We start from the raw sequence: 11,149 nt of genomic DNA, 5'->3' as shown, positions 1-11,149 counted from the left end.
TTGCTCTCATTTTTGCAATTGTTGTTTATAGATAGCAAGTTGATTTTGTTCAAGGTTTCAAATTTATTTTATGCATGTTAATGCATTTGTTGTTTTGTATTTTGGTTATATAATGGATAGGTTTTATTATGCTTAATGAGTTTTGGTTTCTCTCTGCTTGATCTACAACTAACACCATTCATGCATTCACTATGGAAGGTAGGGATGTAGCACCTAAATACATAATCATGACTCTTGTGCACAGTGATCTGAGGAGTGTTCTAATAAGGGAAAATGCAACTTATTATCCTTCAGTTATAATATTAGCCAAAGGTTTTGAGGAAATAATTCCAAAATCTATTGGTTAATGGCACTCTAAAGTTCAGTACAATGTTAGGCCTGGAGAGACTAGGATTTATTGTAAGTTCATGTGCACAACAAGTGGGTCTGAAAAAGAACAAGTACTGATGCATTTTCGAAGACAAGAAAATATTCATCAAAGAAGATAAATTAAATGACTCACTATTTTTGCATAGAGCGAAAGAATACATAATAAAAATGTCACTTTATCTTTTCCTGATGATATGGTTTTTCATAGTCTCTAATTAAAAAAACAAAAGGTTTTTGTTGTCCTCTCCAAAGTCTAAAGTCCAGCTTTCTTCTTATTCTTTTTTTTGTGAAACTTCAAAAGTTGAAACATTCCAAATTCCATTAAAGTTTGACATCCTGGGGTATCAAAAGTTCTACATGCCTCGCAAATATTTATCATAAGTTATACATTAAATTCAAAATATTTGAGATTGTAAAAATATAGAGTTCTAATTCTTATTCATTATGATTTAATTATTTTTTTTTTTTTTTTTTTTTTAAAATTAAAATAAAATATAAAACATAAAAATTCATTTAAATTTAAAAATATTTGATTTTCTAAAAATATAAAGTTTTAGTGATTTTAATTATAAATTTATTATTATATTTTTATTTTTATACACTTCCCTCACTTTCTTTGAAATGAACATGTTGTGGAAGTCATTACGGAACTGGCATCACTTGCATCGAAATTAACACAAGAAGTGAGAAACTTGGCACTTCATGGAAGTGGCACTTTCTGCAAAATGAACACAGGAAGTGGTGGAAGTCAAATCACTTCCACCACTTCAGAGAAGTGGCACTTCCCCCACTTCCTGACTTTCGTTCACTTACGGCAAAATGAACGCCCCCTTAGAACAAAAGGAAAAGAACCTGTGCAAGAACCGTCTACTCAAGCTAAAATAGAAGTTGAAGGATCAGATAATATGGGAGAACAGAATGAGCAGCAGAGGACACTTTCTGATTATGCTATATCCTCAGTTTTTGGGTACACAATCTTGTATTGTGCGATCCCCGATCACAGCTCCAAACTTTTAGCTGATATCATCATTCATCCAAATAATTCAGCAGTCAGCGTAGTTCAACGGTTTGGCCGATGAGGACCCAAACAACCACATAGAAAACTTCTTGGAAGTTTGTGATATGCTTAAGATTAATGGTGTATCGGATGATGCTATTAGATTGAGGGCTTTCCCATTCTCTCTCAAGGGAAGAGCCAATCAGTGGCTTCATTCCTTGCCCAAAGCCTCCATCACGACTTGGAATGAGATGGTTGAAACTTTTCTTGCTAGGTACTTTCCTCCGGGGAAGTTGGCCAAGCTTCGCAATGAGATATCGTCGTTTGTATAGATGGAGTTGGAATCATTGTTTGAGATATGGGAGCGCTTCAAGGATCTTTCGTGGAGGTGCCCATAGCACGGATTTCCCGAATAGATGATTATCCAAACCTTCTACAATGGGTTGAATTCGAGTACAAGGCAATTGCTAGATACCGCCGCAGGAGATATAATGGGGAGTAAAACCCCAGAAGAAGCCTGACAGTTAGTGGATGACATGGCCATGAATAGTTATCAATGGAATGCGTGGGAAAGGAAAAAGGTGGTCGGGCTCCATGAAATAGATGCAGTAACCTCTTTGGCAGGCCAAGTGGAATCATTGAGCAAGAAGTTAGACCTTCTAACTTCTAATAGGGTGGTCGCCGTGACTACTTGGCAACACCCTTGTGTATGTCCCACAAGTGCACTGGTTTATCGAAGTAATAAAATCCTAGGTCAGTGGGTATCGTATCCACAGGGAGTAGGGAGTAAAAATACTTAAATTATTTCTTAACTAAGAGAAATATAAATAGTGATTTGTGTGACAAGATTTAATGCAAACAAAGGTAAAAGAGACAAAAGAGAGAGCACAAGTAAAGGACAGATAAGGCAATCGATATAAATGGGGTACTCGGATATTGATCGGCCTATGACAATCATTTCAAGTGCAAAAACACTCTATTATGCTACCTAACTAATGTATTAATGAGTCGTGGAGATCCTTTAATACATGGTCCCAAATCTAAGGTCAACCAAGCCTAACCCTATACATGTCCCGGAGGAGAAATTGAATAATATCTCAACCCTGCATTCGTATAGAATTGCAATGAGTTCTAGGGATTCAAAGTGATAAATTCTCTTTCCTATATGTAGACCTAACCCTTTGGTCCAGGCGGAAGGTCCCTAGCAGCAATTAAGACCTAGATGCTAAAATCACTTCAAGGCTTCACTCCATTGCACTCACAAGCGGAAGGTCATCCCTTAGCCCATTCACTCTACTATGACCGTAAAGAACTCGAGGAATTGGAGGTAGAATAAATTACACAGGAGAGGAAAAGGGACGCTCTGCTACCTCTTGATTGAACAAGTAGACTTTGTGGGCAATTCGGGAAGGGTACAAAGTAATCCTTATAACAACACCTACAACCAAGGGTAGAGGAACCACCCCAATTTCTCATGGAATAACCAAGGGCAGCAAAAGGCCATAGCACCACCGGGTTTTCAACAACAGCAAGCCCCAAACATGGAGAATAAAATTTCAGGCTTGGAAACCCGGATGACCAACTTAGAGAAAGCCTTAACTAGATTTGTGCAATCATTGAAAACACGGTTCCAATCAGTCGAGATTACACTTCATAACCACACCGCTTTATTGTGCAATTTAGAAAATAAACTGAGCAAATTGCGAAGTCTCTATCAAAAAGACCACAAGGAAGCCTACCGAGTAATACTGAGACTAATCCGAGAGAACATGTGAAGGTGATCACTTTGAGAAATAGTCGTGCGTTGATGGTAGGTTTCCAAGTGAGAAGACCAATGTTGAAGCACCCGAGGTCATGAAGGTTAAGGAGAGAGCTAACAAAAGGAAAGAGGTGGCAGCCCCACCTTACAAGCCTAGAATCACGTACCCTTCAAGATTTAAGAATGACCAAAATGATGAGTAATACAAAAAGTTCTTGGGTCTATTCAAGCAATTACACATCAACATTCCTTTTATGGAGGTATTGTCTCAAATGCCTCGCTATGCTAAGTTCTAAAAAGATCTTTTGACTAAAAAAAAGAAGTTAGAGGAGAGTGCATCGGTGATTTTAGATGCCTCTTGTTCGCCGGTGTTGCAAAAGAATATGCTGAACAAGAAGAAAGACCCCGGAAACTTTGTGATTCCCTGCAACATTGGCAATTTGGGTGAAGAGGTGACATTGGTGGATTCGGGGCTAGTATCAACGTCATGCCATACCTGTTCTTTCAGAAGCTAGGCTTGGGAGAGCCTAGGCCCACTCGGATGACATTGCAATTGGCAGAGCGAACAGTGAGACATCCGAGGGACATCACTGAAGATATACTTGTCATGGTGGACAAGTACATATTTCCTATAGACTTTGTAGTGTTGGATGTCAATGTGGATGCAGATGTTTCTTTGATACTTGGGAGGATATTCTTGCGTACTTCTAAGGCACTTATCGACATGGACGGTTGGGAGTTGACACTGAGGGTTGGAGATGACATACCACCTCGCCAAAGCCATGTGACATTCTCTCGACTTTGATGATACTCTTTATTTTCTTGACACTACTGATGAACTAATCGATGAATATACAGGAAATGTTGAATCCGAACTTGCACAAGGGGTTGCTAGACCAATAAATGGAGAATGAAGAGGTGATAATGCTTGGTCTAGAGGAGAAGGTACCATCTACTCGGGGGGATCGTGAAGAAGATGCTCCAGAAAATGAAGTGAGTGATGAGACGCCACAAGAAATGCCCCAAAGCTGTTGGGGAAGTACAAGAACGGAACAAGGGTAACAAACCCTTAATTGGTAACAAGATCGACATCTTTCTCTTTACCTTAAAAAGGTTATGTTCATCATGCTTCCGAGTCATGGGTAAGAGGAGAGCCTTCATCTATGAACCCCCATGAGGTAAGACAAGGTACGTCAAGCTAAGTGACGTTAAACAAGCGCTTCTTCGGAGACAACCCAAGTTTTTACTATTTTTCCTGGTTTTTAGTTTAGTATTTGCATAAATAAGGCTTTTAAGTATTGGTGTCTTGATTTTTAGATATTATTGCTGTGATTTTCTCGTGGACATTTGATGTTATCGAGTGCTTAAATATTTATGGCAAAGTTGTTGGTCTTTTGAGCGAGTTTTTCGTGTTTTTCCCTGGTATAGTTTGTATGATAAGGCAGGCTCTGAGTGTATCTATATGTTTAGGAATTTTCTGCAGAGGCTGCAGAGTTTTATAAAGCATCCAGAGAAAATGCACGGCTGTGTAGAATTTGCACATGACCATGGGTCTCTACTGTGAGCTCATCCCGAGTGGAGATAGGGGTGTGGACGAACCTATAAATGACCTTGTGATGGTCCATGATGGTGGGTAATTTCCACACGGGCATGTGTTGTCCTATAGAGACATGGAGATTTTTTTCCCGAGAAGACACAATGACGTGGACTCGCCCCTGTTGATGACTATGTGCTAAACGCACAAGCATGGGTAATTTCCACACGCCCATGTGGATCTCTGCAAAAGAGCTCTCTTCCATCTCAAGAAATCACAGAGGCGTGTGAGTGCCCCTGTGAGCTGGGCCTGTGAAGGTTCACGCCCGTGGGGAATTTCAGCACGGGCGCGTGAACCACTTAGAGATTTTTCTCGGATGGACAGAGAATCCACAGGGGTGTGAGTCTGCCCCTGTGGGTTGGGCACACGGGCATGGATAATTTCTACACGCCCGTGTGGTTGTGCAAAATTCCAAGAGCCACGGGTTTTATTAAAATCTCCTCGTGTTTCTTCTTCATTATACTCCAAATCTCTCCAAGAACACTCTTTATCATTCTCTCGACCTTGCACCGCTGATTTATATGGATTTTTACACCATTTTTTGGCCGATTTTGAAGTTTGTATCTTCATCTCATTGGTAAGCCTTTAATCCCTTTTTTATTCGTCATTTCTCATTCTCATTGGATTAAAACTGGTGATTATGCTTCGGATTTCCTCTAGAAGGGTAATTGCATACTTAAAAGTAGTTTAGGAACATCTTGGAGATGTGTACTTAAACTCTTGGTGCGCATCCGTGTGGTTTTCATGCCCCGTGGATCCACATGGGCGTGGGGAATTTCACACGACCATGTTGATTTCTGCAATACTACTTTGTGAGCTTCTTTGATCATTTCTTCAATTCTTGCAGAGATGGCACCTCGTTCGAAGAAGCAGTAGGATAAGCATCCAAGACTAAGTTCACCTGAGTTGGCACACATTGAATTTTTGAATCCCGAGCATCAGATTCAGTATGAGCGGTTGTCAAGAATCAGGTTTGGATAGTCTCGATTCATGGACTTAAGTCCGCTGCGAGAGGTTCATCGAGGAGATGAGTTAGCTGACGAGATAGATGGGTTGTTGGCCGTGGGGAGCTAGAGGAGATTATTATCGATTCGAGAGCCAACTTTTCGCACATTGACGCTAGAAATATTTGCGTCCTTCAAGTTCGATCGGTCGTATAGTAGGTTCGACAACATTGATGTCATAATGTTTAGGACATTCGGACATCAGTTCAGCATGAGTGTCACTGAGTTTTTAATTCAGATGAGCTTGTATGACGAGATACACAGATACAGAGGAGTATGGACACTTGCCGACAGATTACCTTGGCACCCTGATCCCACAGCAGGCTTACCGAGTTTTATGTAGAGAGGGACAGCATGAATCAGGAGTGTCCAAGGCTTCATCATTGTCCTAGCCGAGCTACAGATACTTACACTCAGTCCTTAGTAGATCTGTGAATGGCTGAGGTGACAGCATAGGTGTTCTGAGCCGACAGGAGCTACTTTATTTATATTCCATGGTCCAGGATGTGCCAATTCACCTGGGGCACGTAGTAGCGGACTTCCTGAGGCAGTAGGGCCAGTATATGAGAGTCAGAGTACTATTCGTTGGCACTTACATCACTAGGCTCATCCTGGGGATAGGCCTAGCGGACGCTATCCGAGGTGCTGAAAAGATGGTAATCCCCTATCCTCTTTGACTTGATACGGTAAGGATAATGGGGTTAGTGCGCAGATATGGGCCTGGAGCATACATTTTGGCTACATCTACCCCAAAGACTGCTGAGAGCAGAGGGTTCACGGCAGGCCTCTGAGCCTCAGTTTGCATCGAGGAAGACCGGGGCATCCTTCACAGTACAAGAGATACCCTGGCGTCCAATACACATTGTTACTCCTGCTCGAGCCCATGATCATTTTGAGAGGCTCGAGAGTGCTGTGGATGTCCTTCAGACTGAGATACCATCCCCGCTAGCATCACCATCACCAGATCCACTGGCACCATTCGACTTGGCACCGACAGCAGTGGTAGAGCCGACCGCCGATGACAGTAACATTTGATGTACCTTTTATTTCTTTCTTTCTGCATTTTATTTTGTACTTGTACACTCAGAAAGATCTTCCTTCTGAGTTTATCTTTTATTTTTGTCTCAAGATGTATTCCCTTGTGTATGCGTGCAGATGGTCTTGTCAGTATGGGAATTGAGAACGAGTCATGGACACGGCCAATGTGGGCCTGTGGGTCGTGTGTGCTTCACAACCCATTGGAACTTTACTCCCAAGGATTTAGCTCCATCAAATGCAACATTAAGAGTCAGGGGAGTATTGTTTTAATTACCCACTCACACATATTTGCTTGATTGCTATACTTTCTATTGTGCTTGCATGTGTACATTGAGGGCATTGTACATCTAAGGTGTGGGGGGAGTTCACTTTGCACATGTCTTTTACACAAGTTTTGATTGACATACATGCTTACGTAGCCAATGGCGGTTCACTTTTGTTGCAACATTTGTATTCTTGAGTTTAGAAGAAGTTTAAACATTGAATGTTCTCGGGCTCTAATTTTTACTTGAATTTCTAGAAATTTTTGCCCGATTAATATTTGTGCACCACTCACTTATGAAACACTTTTTGAAACTCAAGTTCGATGTTTAAGGGACTAATTAGTTTTGTTTCTTGTTCCATTTTGCTATAAAAAATTGGAAAATGAAAAGAAAGACAAAAAAACAGATTGTTTAGTTGTGCATTGGGGGTGGAAAGAGCTACCACCTATGAAGTATGAAGCTACTCTCATAAGTCGGATACTAGTTATGCCCAAATGAGAGAAAGAGCTATCTCATGGGATGAGTGAAAGCTACCACCCTTGTAGAAAGAGCTACGACCTCAAAAGTGTGAAAGCCACCTTAGAGGCCGCTTCAGAAAGGGCTACCTTAGATGATGTGTGAAGCTACTACCCTCCGTTTGTGTTGTTATGGTTGTAGATAAATAAGTCCCTTGTACTTAAAACTTTGACGAGTATACTTTGGGTTTACTTGAGTGAGTTTACACACAGTTACACGATATCGGGTTTGTCGTTCTTTTTAATTCAAGTTTTTAGCTAGAGCGTTGATTTTTCATATTTAGTGCAGAAAGTTCCCTTTCTTGTAGAATGCTCTCCTTGCATGCTTTGGTGAACCTTAGGCCAAGCACTTTCAATTATTCCTTCTTCTATGCTTCAATGTTTTAGTTTTTGCTTGAGGACAAGCAAAAGTTTAAGTGTGGGGGAGTTTGATTAGTGCTTGTGTGTTAAGAATGCGAATTGTGGATTTTTTGCACGGGCATGAGAAATTTCCACACACCCATGTGGATTCTCTGAAATTCATTTTCTCGGTCTATTGTGAACAGTATCTGCTATAGTAATAGTACCCTGCTACACTACCGGCCTGAAACATTCCTGAATCCATGTTTTTATCGAGTTAACGTAAACGCGCACACGTTTACGTCGTACATCATTTTGCTTCTTCAATAAATGGCCTCATTGGTTAAGCTCTTACTATCAATGCACAAATCGGGATACTCGAATGTGACTACCTTTGTGCCCCTCCAAAACATTGTGCTAGCTTGAATACAAGGAGGTTGGTACACATTCTCGTATCTTGAACTTGACTTATGTCTTCACATTTGATTCTTCTCAAGATTTCCTCCAATTGTGTGTATTCACGATCTACATTGGCTTCTTTCTTTAACATTCGGCTTTACAACCCTATATGCATAAAAGTAACACAAATACACAAGTATTAGTGCTAAAACCTGATAAATGTAATGCTCAACATAAGTAAAGAATACTTCACATTCTTATCACAGAAGCACTTATTAGTCCACTAGGGTTTTTAGAGGCTTTAGGCAAGTCTTTAGAGTGGTCCTACGGATTTGACACTACACTTCTCTTGGAAGAAGGTTTGTGGGGGAGCTTTTGTCAGCACCGATCCGGCGAGGTGTACCCTAGGCCAGACAAGGTAACCTTTAGAGAAGAAGAACCTACTCCACAAGACCACCAACATGAATACCGAGGAGGTTTTCCTATGGATTACTTGCTTTTACTTTCAATTTCATTATTAATTTTATCTTGCTCTATGGAGAGCTAAAACCACCTAGTGGGTACTTGGATTTTGTAAACCCTAGGATGTTAATGTTTCTTTGACATTTTATTATGCCTTCCTTAACTGATGTTTTTAATTGAGTTTCAATCTTGAATGCTTGATGAATGATTTCTACCTTAGAGTGACACTAGGGTTGAGAGTTTATCTTGGTAACCTTTGTGGATGGGTGACATGCCATGAGGGTTCGATAAAGCTAGATTAGAGAGGGTTGAGAGGGTGTGTCGAGTGGTAGGGAGCGTCCCTTTTTCCCTCCGGTGGGATTTATCCTACCTCCAATTCCTAGAGTTCTTTGTTGTTACAATACAGTGAAGAACTAAAGGATGAACTCCGCTGGGGCTTAGTTGTGCAAGCAACAGAGTGAAGCATTGAAGTGACTTTACTATATGGAGCTTAATTGTGACTAGGGCTCTTTTGCTTGGACCAAAGAGTTAGATCTACACATAGGAATACACTTTATCACTTGGAATCCCTAAAACTCCATCCAACTTTGTATAGTATGAGGTGTTGAGATTGAGCGATTTCTCTGTCGGGACATAGTGTAGAGTTAGTCACGGTTGGCCTTAGTTTGGGACTGTGTACTTTAGGATTTCCATGACTCATCAAGCATTATTTAGGAAGCATATTAGTAGGTCTTGCACTTAAAACATTAGTCCTTGGGTTAGCATTGTCCGAATACACCACATCTACCGATTGCCTTTCCTCTCACTTACTTGGGCCTCTCATTATTATTTCTTTTGTTTTTTCTTACATTACACTTTATCGAACCAATCATTATTCATTTTTGCTTGGTTAAGTAGCAATTTTAGTATTTTCATTCCCTACTCCCTGTGGATATGATACCCCACTCACTTGGGATTTATTACTTCGATAAACCCATGCACTTGCGGGTCACACACAAGGGGTGTTGTGACTCCACAAATCTGGTAAGGTGAAAACATAAGAGGTTTCCAAGATAAGAGTAAAGCTAACAATTAAGCTCAATACAAATACACTAACACACTAGTGTCCCCTTTCACTTGGAAATTTCACAAAATAAGATCATAGATCGTCCTAAGTCATGCCACAACACAATAAATACAATAGTAAAACCCTCCCCACACTTAAACCCTACATTGTCCTGAATGTACAGATGTATGCATAACAAAATGAATCAAGGACAAATAAAATTGGGGAGAAGTTTTAGGGGCTTTCCTAAATGCGGGGAGTGATGTGGCCGCTCTCAAGATGTATGTTCCTTGTTTTCATATGGCTCACATCCTACAAGAAAAAAGGGGCACAAGTGAAGCTCAAGAAAAGGAAAATAAGAAATAAAAGAAGAACACTACTAAAAGAAAGATTGGTGATGCTCAAGAATCGTTAATATGGCTTTCAACCTCGGTGTGATATCTTACATTAAAACAATAGAAATTAATCCACAAATGCAAGAAATCAGGGTGAACATGATCGTGTCCCCCAGTGTGCTAAACCCACTAAAAATCTCAGAAGGATGATGAAAATTCAAAATAGTCATGACACGATCATGCCACGTGAATGGAAAGCGTGTCGCTCCCCCTGACACACTCATGTCCAGCCCGTGTCCATCCTGGAAATCCATCAGAACTAGATTTTCTTAATTTTATAAAACTTCCATCACCAAGGCATTTAACCCCAACAATTTACAAAATAGATATCCAATGAATAGAAGAAAAAATATGAAGGATCAAACGCTAAATTAAGTAAGAGCAGCACCAAATTATTCAAGAACTCAAAACAAGCAACTACACTAGACTTAAGAAAACAAAAAGGGCAAAAACAACCAAAACTTGGGTTGCCTCCCAAGAAGTGCTTGTTTAATGTCACTAGCTTGATGTACCTTATTACTTACCTCAAGGAGGTTTGAAGAAAGTGTGTTCCTCCCGGCTACTAGTTGCATAGCTACTTCTATTAAAGCACAAACTTACTTTCCATGCAGGGATACATGTACGAGGCTTCAACCAACTTGATTTAGGTCTCCAAGTGAACAATTTGGGTTGGGAATTATCCAGGATCAGTATATGCACATGTGAGTCAATGTATGGCTCCTTTTTCTTACCCAAAAATTCTTGAATTCTCAACATCTTCTTCTTGCCATAGATGAGTTGATTAAGCATACAAGAAGTTTTTGTTTCAATACCTTGGAGTTTGCATCTTCATCTAATTTTTCAGCTTGAAAACAAAAATGTTCCCTCCTGCCATAGCTCACAAAGCCGATTCCAAAGAATGTGAAGTGTGTAAGCTTGCTGATGAATTGCTTGAGAACAACTTGGTCAAACTCCAAAATTCAAAGCAAGG

General features: G+C 40.3%; 1 non-coding gene across 1 annotated transcript; it reads right to left on the bottom strand.

The window, feature by feature from the left end:
* Window positions 1-1,665: 1,665 nt before the first annotated feature.
* On the bottom strand, window positions 1,666-1,772 carry LOC120264154. Its single transcript, XR_005537327.1, has one exon. It is a non-coding gene; the product is annotated as a small nucleolar RNA R71 (small nucleolar RNA).
* Between the last annotated feature and the right edge of the window lie 9,377 nt (window positions 1,773-11,149).

This window comes from Dioscorea cayenensis, chromosome 6, assembly GCF_009730915.1.
Source record: "Dioscorea cayenensis subsp. rotundata cultivar TDr96_F1 chromosome 6, TDr96_F1_v2_PseudoChromosome.rev07_lg8_w22 25.fasta, whole genome shotgun sequence".
Classification (NCBI taxonomy): Eukaryota; Viridiplantae; Streptophyta; class Magnoliopsida; order Dioscoreales; family Dioscoreaceae; genus Dioscorea; species Dioscorea cayenensis.
Note: the sequence above shows the minus strand (reverse complement) of the source record. Positions and strands in the feature narration are given on the sequence as shown.